The sequence below is a fragment of the Schistocerca gregaria genome, chromosome 11, assembly GCF_023897955.1.
Source record: "Schistocerca gregaria isolate iqSchGreg1 chromosome 11, iqSchGreg1.2, whole genome shotgun sequence".
Lineage (NCBI taxonomy): Eukaryota > Metazoa > Arthropoda > Insecta > Orthoptera > Acrididae > Schistocerca > Schistocerca gregaria.
The window spans coordinates 28050190-28057033 of NC_064930.1; the positions used below are offsets into that span (position 1 = coordinate 28050190).

Genomic DNA, 6844 nt, shown 5'->3' on the forward strand with positions numbered 1-6844 from the left:
TTTTCTTTGTGTGTGAGGAATGTTTCCTAAAAGTTTGGCCGTACCTTTTTGTAACACCCTGTATATACAGGGTGAGTCACCTAACGTTACGGCTGCATATATTTCGTAAACCACATCAAATACTGACGAACCGATTCCACAGACCGAACGTGAGGAGAGAGGCTAGTGTAATTGGTTAATACGAACCACAAACAGAAGTATGTTTTTTAACACAAACCTACGTTTTTTTAAAAGGAACTCCATTAGTTTTGTTAGCACATCTGAACATATAAACAAATACGTAATCAATGCCGTTTGTTGCATTGTAAAATGTTAATTACATCCGGAGATATTGTAACCTAAAGTTGACGCTTGAGTAGCACTCCTCCGGTGTTCGATCGTGTGCATCGGAGAGCACCGAATTACGTAGGGATCCAAAGGGAACAGTGTGGACCTTAGGTACAGAAGAGAGTGGAACAGCACATTACGTCCACATGCTGACACCTTTTTATTGGTCTTTTTCACTGACGCACATGTACATTACCATGAGGGCTGAGGTACACGTACGACGGGCGTTTCATAGGACGTGGAGGATGAATAATTGGCCAGCCCGTTCTCCTGATCTTACACATCTGGACGTTAAGGGAGAATATGTACCGTGATGTGCCTACAACGCCAGAGGATGGGAAACAACGTACTGTGGCAGCCTGCGGCGACATCACACCAGGTGTGCTGCGCCACGGTAGATGGCGCTGACGGAAGACACTTCCCCTACCCACGTGCCGTGCGTTTCATTTGCATTGCAGGCTCTGTGACTCAGAAAGCGTACTGCAAAGTGTGAGCAGCAGAATGGCCCGGTATTCGTATGGGTAACAGGTCGAGGTGGCATTTGCATAGGCCGCAGCCCTTGCAGACGGTCGACAGGTGACACGCACGACTGTACCAAAACAAGTACCCTCGCGGACACGAAACACATCACGCGACATTTCAGGCCAGATTTGGGCGTTTGTGTGGTCGCGCTCTGTACTGTGCTCCGGGACGATTCGTTGTCGCTACACGCATACCGCCCGTTTCCAGAGACATGTTCAAGGGTGTCGTCTCCTCCATTTGCAGTCAAGAGTCTGTGCCTGCAGTTTAGCGGTTTTATTAATTCTCACCCTGTATAATATCACTCATGAGGTCAAATGACTCTTCATCATAGACGTACATTTTCGAAATTCTTTTTATAATCTGTCAAGTGTTTCGCACTCTCGTATGTTCTGCACCTTAAGTAGTGCTTGTCTGAGTAATTCGCGATGAAATGTCAACATTTTTCTGAAATACACCTGAAGCTAGTTGACCCATTCTCTGAGAGTTATTTAAAACCAATTGCTGACGAGGGAGGAGAAAGGACAAGTAAAAGGCCCGGTTGCCTTCCATTAGGACTGCACACGGCATGAAATCGTTATTAGCAGAACACGAAAATGAGAAGGAAAACTTGCAAAGGTAATCTTTATTGGAAGCAAACTGTAGTACCGGCTGTGGAACTTGTGAAAGTACAGCACGCAGTTTTAAATCCAGCTAGAAAGGCACTTGTAAAATACACATGTTTTATTTGCTTATAATATCAATTTTCCCCGTGAGGAAAGCCGGTCGTTTCTCTCCACACGTGATACATCCACTGAACACCCAGACACCGTGACCAGCGACCTACTGTTGACATAAAGCCATCCACGCGACGTCCAGCAGTGAGTGCTGCTCAGCCACACGCACGGTGAGCGTGCTGTCCCTGTGTACAATGGGGAAGGCGCGCCATCTTCAAATGGTTCAAATGGCTCTCAGCACTATGGGACTTAACATCTGAGGTCACCAGTCCGCTAGAACTCAGAACTACTTAAACGTAACTAACCTAAGGACGTCACACACATCCATGCCCGAGGCAGGATTCGAACCTGCGACCGCAGCAGCCGCGCGGTTCCAGACTGAAGCGCCTAGAACCGCTCGGCCACAGCGCGCCATGTATCTGAGCTTGGCCGAGGGCAGATCGTGATGGCCCGGAGGCTCGGCTCGAGCATTTCGGAAAGTGCACGACTTGTCGAATGGTCGAGGAGAGCTGCGATGAGTGTCTTCAACAAGTACCGAGGTGAAAGCACGTGCAGACCTCGTTTGGGGTGGGCGGCCACTCCTCACTGCGGACGTCGGACGCCGTAGGCTGGGCAGGCTGGTGAAACACCACAGGCGGCCAACCGTGGCGCCGCCGACATCGGACTTAAACGCTCGGCACAGTAGAGTGTGTCTCAACTAACAGTGCACCTTACGCTCCTAACGATACGCCTCTGCAGCCGATGAGCCGTGTATGTCGCCAATGTTAGCAGCACGGCATCGGTAACTTCTACTCGAATGGGAAGGTGACCGTCGGCAGTGGACGTTGGCGCAGTGGCAGGGCGTCGCACGGTCTGATGAGTACCGATACCTCCTTCATCACGCCGATGGGAGAGCGCGAATCTGTCGCTTCCAGGGGAACACCTGCTGGAGACCTGAACTTGAGCAGTGACATAAGCTGGCGGCGGCCCCATCGTGCTGTGCAGAACACTCACACGGGCGTCGGTGGTTCCAGTGCAGACCGTGCAAGACACCGTGGCGGCCAGAGGGTGTCACACAGCGGTTGCACACCCCTCCGTGAGGAGCGTCCGCACATCCTGATTTAGCTTCTCCGTCATTTCCCTAAATCGCTCCAGACAAATGCCGGGATGGTTCCATTGAAAGGGCACGGCCGACTCCCTTCCCCGTTCCTCCCTAATCCGATGAGACCGATGACCTCGCTGTCTGGTCTCCTCCCCCAAACAATGCAATCCAATCCAAAGATCCGCAGGAGCATGTATCTCAAAGGTAGTGGCATTTTTCAACAAGTTAATGCGCCATGTGAAAAGGACAGGAGTGTGACGGAGTGGTTCGAGGAACTGAGCTGCGAGTTTCAGCTGATGTGCTGGCCCCCCAACTCGGCAGGTCGGAACCCAGTCACATATATGCGGTGTGACTGAACATGGCGTCAGAGCTCATCGCCCCCCTCGCCAGAGTTCACAGTAACTCGTCTGAGCAGTGATGCCAACTCGCTCCAGCGACCTACCAACGCCTCACTGCTTCCACACCACGATGCATCGTCGCTGTTATCCGTGCCAGAGTTGCACATTAGGTAGCACAGGGCGCAGACGAGACAACCAATCGAAATAACACTGCTTCAGTCGAGCGGCAAACCTCTTGATGGTAATACGTGCGGCATATGAGCAAATAGGCTGAAATTTGCTCCGTGTTCCTCGTTTTTTCGACAGCTGGAAAGGGTACAATGATGACAGATCGACGAATGTTCAAATGTGTGTGAAATCTTATGCGAGTTAACTGCCAAGGTCATCGGTCCCCAAGCTTACACACTACTTAACCTCAGTTATCCTAAGGACAAACACAGACAGCCATGCCCGAGGCAGGACTCGAACCTCCGCCGGGACCAGCCGCGCAGCCCGTGACTCACACCGCTCGGCTAATCCCGTGCGGCGAATGATGACAGAATTTGTAAGTAGGCTGTTTAGGTTTTTATGTTGGAGACGCCACGTAGTGTTCTGTATGAAAACCACTGACTGCGCTTTGTGTGCAGTCTGTGGCTGCTTCGACTCATTTCTGGAATATTCGCTTTCGTAGCAGTGTGCGATTTGCAGGGGGGGGGGGGGGGGGATAGGGGGAATTCCCCCCCTCTGCATCAGACCATCCCCTCCTCTCGTTTTAGTTTATGCATCCCAACCTGGGATGTTTATTTCCCACGCACTGTATTAAATCTTTACATATAATTTAAATTTGTGGAGCCGAACACTGAAAGTTTTTAATAACTCTTACTATTAATATGTTTCAGTTTTCTATCATCAGAATAAGTACAGCTTTTCACAAATGTGCCTCTACTTTTTGAATTCCGCTCGTATAGCTGTATGTAGACGATTTTGTAGATAAGCTTTACCTAGAATGCAATTTTAAAGATATAACAAGGGATGGCTTTTCTGATAGTGCATGCGCGTGAATAGTGACTTTCGGCATTAACATCGATTTATAAATTGCTGTTTAACCATGGGTAACGCCACGGTCCAACCTAGTAACATATATAATTCTACTGACCGCCTAAGACATCCCCCCCCCCCCCCCCCCCCACTGGTAAAAGCACAAATCGCAGCATGTTTTGTAGTGTTGCACAGTTGGATGTGAACATCACGTAGCGCTGAGAGAGATGGCGGAGTTTTGAGATGTTACTATAAGCAAACGATCTGGACGTGTGTCCGTCAGAAAAAGGAATTGGATGTCACAAAATTATACATATATAATCAGTAGTTCGAGTAACGGAGATTTTTCTGAGTTAATTGATTTATGAAAGGTATAGGTTATTGTTAATCACGGCCATTCATTTGTCGGAATTATTGAAAGTCAGATTGCGTTGCGCTAAAAATAATATTGTGTGTCAGTTTAGTGTTGGTCAGAATAAGTAAAGAGAGTAATGTTTGAGCACCTTCAGTTTTGCTCAGCTGTTTGAAAATCAAATAACGGAAGAGTTTATTCAGCACAGTCGTTCTTTACATAGAAAGAGAAAGCTTCAAGATCTTTATAAAATAAACATTTAACATGTTAATCTACGTCTCAGGGAAGTGGGCTGATCTTTCCCTCAGCTCTGAGCAAGTTAACTAACTGACAATAATTATTGTATAAAATTAGCTGCTCAGTGCTACGTCAAACTTCTTCTCTTCAGAAATAATAACATTATTCAAAATTTACATTCTTTTCCATTTCAGATATATACATAACATTCATCCTTTCTATCCTTTGCAATAAATCCTTCTTCATCTAACAGATACAGTCGCAGCACTATTGAATACGTCCCTCGACCACCACACTTCAACTAGGAATTTATGAGACCGTGCAGAGCAACTTGCTCTCTCTCTGTGACTTGCACACCGATAACTTACAAAAATCAAAATGACATGCCCGCTTTACATATCGTCCGCCTTCCCCGAATAGAATTTGCTACGAGGGTCATTTCAGATAGTATTGGGGCGAAGACAAAATTCTCAACATTATGGATAAAAACATACGTAACACGTCATAAGTACAAAGGATAAAATCGCTTTACAAGATTATCCATTAAAAAGAAATACAAGTAAAAAATATTTACAAAATTCAAGAGCGCTGAATGAAGTAATCAACAGAATTCACCACAACCAGGTTATCATCTTTCATGACATTTATGAGCACGTTCTCCACAGGCCTATGTCCAAAGTCCATGTGCCACATTTTGTATTGAAGCAGTGTCGGTGATGTGCACTGTTGTTTGTGGCTCACACGGAGTAGGTCGGAGCGTCTGTATCACACACGGCCTACATTTCTGAAGCACACCCACATGTGGCAGTGCTAATTTGCACAATGAAAGTAGGTGTAAGAGTGTCCTTGTCACAAACGACCAAACTTTGTTTAGCTTGTTTTAATAATATCACTGTTGTGGCAAGTTATCTGGAAGCAGACACAATAAGGTAAAAGAGGCACTCAGCTAACCACCCTATACATGCAGAAACCGTAAAACACGTAGTCGTGTCTGCTCGGAACAGGCTGTAGGTCCACTGATGTCTACAAAGCCATCTTGTAGCATCGGGGAATTCCTTATAAAAGTCAGTTGCAACTTGCCAACATTTGGCAGATAATATTTCAGTATATAGTCAGTGGACATATTTCTTCTGCCCTGGCAAGTTTCAATCCTTTGTGGTCCATGGTCAGTCAGTTACTTTTTTTTTTTACATTTACAATATACAGTTAACTATGTTAAGACAGGAATAACAAGATTTTACGTGGTAGAATCAGAGTGTCACTCTGCATCAGAGTGTGCGCTGATATGAAACTTCCTGGCAGATTAAAACTGTATGCCGGACCGAGACTCGAACTCGGGACCTCTGCCTTTCGCGGGCAAGTGCTTTTACCAACTGAGCTATCCAAGCACGACTCACGCCCCGTCCTCACAGCTTCACGTGGTTCTACATGTTGAATGCATACACTATGTGATCAAAAGGATCCGGACCTGGCTGAAAATGAGTTACAAGTTGGTGGCGCTCTCCATCGGTAATGCTGGAATTCAGTATGGTGTTGGCCCACACACAGCCTTGATGACAGCTTTCACTCTCGCAGGCATAAGTTGAGTCAGGTGCTGGAAGCGTTCCAGGGGAATGGCAGCCCATTCTTCAAGGAGCGCTGCATGCAGGAGAGTGCTGGTCAACAGTGGGAAGCAAGAAGGTGCTTAAAATATCAGACCACACCATAACACCACCGACTCCGAATTTTACTGTTGGCAGTGAACACGCTGGCAGATGATGTTCACCGGGCATTCGCCATACCCACACCCTGCCATCGGATCGCCACATTGTGTACCGTGATTCGTCGCTCCACACAACGTTTTTCCACTGTTCAATAGTCCAATCTTTACCCTCCTTACACCAAGCGAGGCGTCGTTTGGCGTTTACCGGCGTGATGTGCGGCCTATGAGCAGCCGCTCGACCTTGAAAGCCAAATTTTCTCACCTCCCGCCTAACTGCCACGGTACTTGCAGTGGATCCTGATGCAGTTTGGAATTCCCGTGTGATGATCTGGATAGATGTCTGCCTATTACACATTACGACCCTCTTCAACTGTCGGCGGTCTCTGTCAGTCAACAGACGAGGTCGGCCTGTACGCTTTTGTGCTTCACGTTTCCACTTCACTATCGCATCGGAAACAGTGGACCTAGGGATGTTCAGGAGTGTGAAAATCTCGCGTACAGACGTATGACACAAGTGACACCCAATCACCTGAACACATTGAAAGTCCGTGACTT

The 6844-nt window shown here is 47.2% G+C and overlaps 1 non-coding gene across 1 annotated transcript; it reads right to left on the minus strand.

Annotated features, from left to right (window-relative positions):
- Positions 1-5900: 5900 nt before the first annotated feature.
- Trnas-cga (transfer RNA serine (anticodon CGA)) lies at positions 5901-5976 on the minus strand. Its single transcript has one exon. It is a non-coding gene; the product is annotated as a tRNA-Ser (tRNA).
- Between the last annotated feature and the right edge of the window lie 868 nt (positions 5977-6844).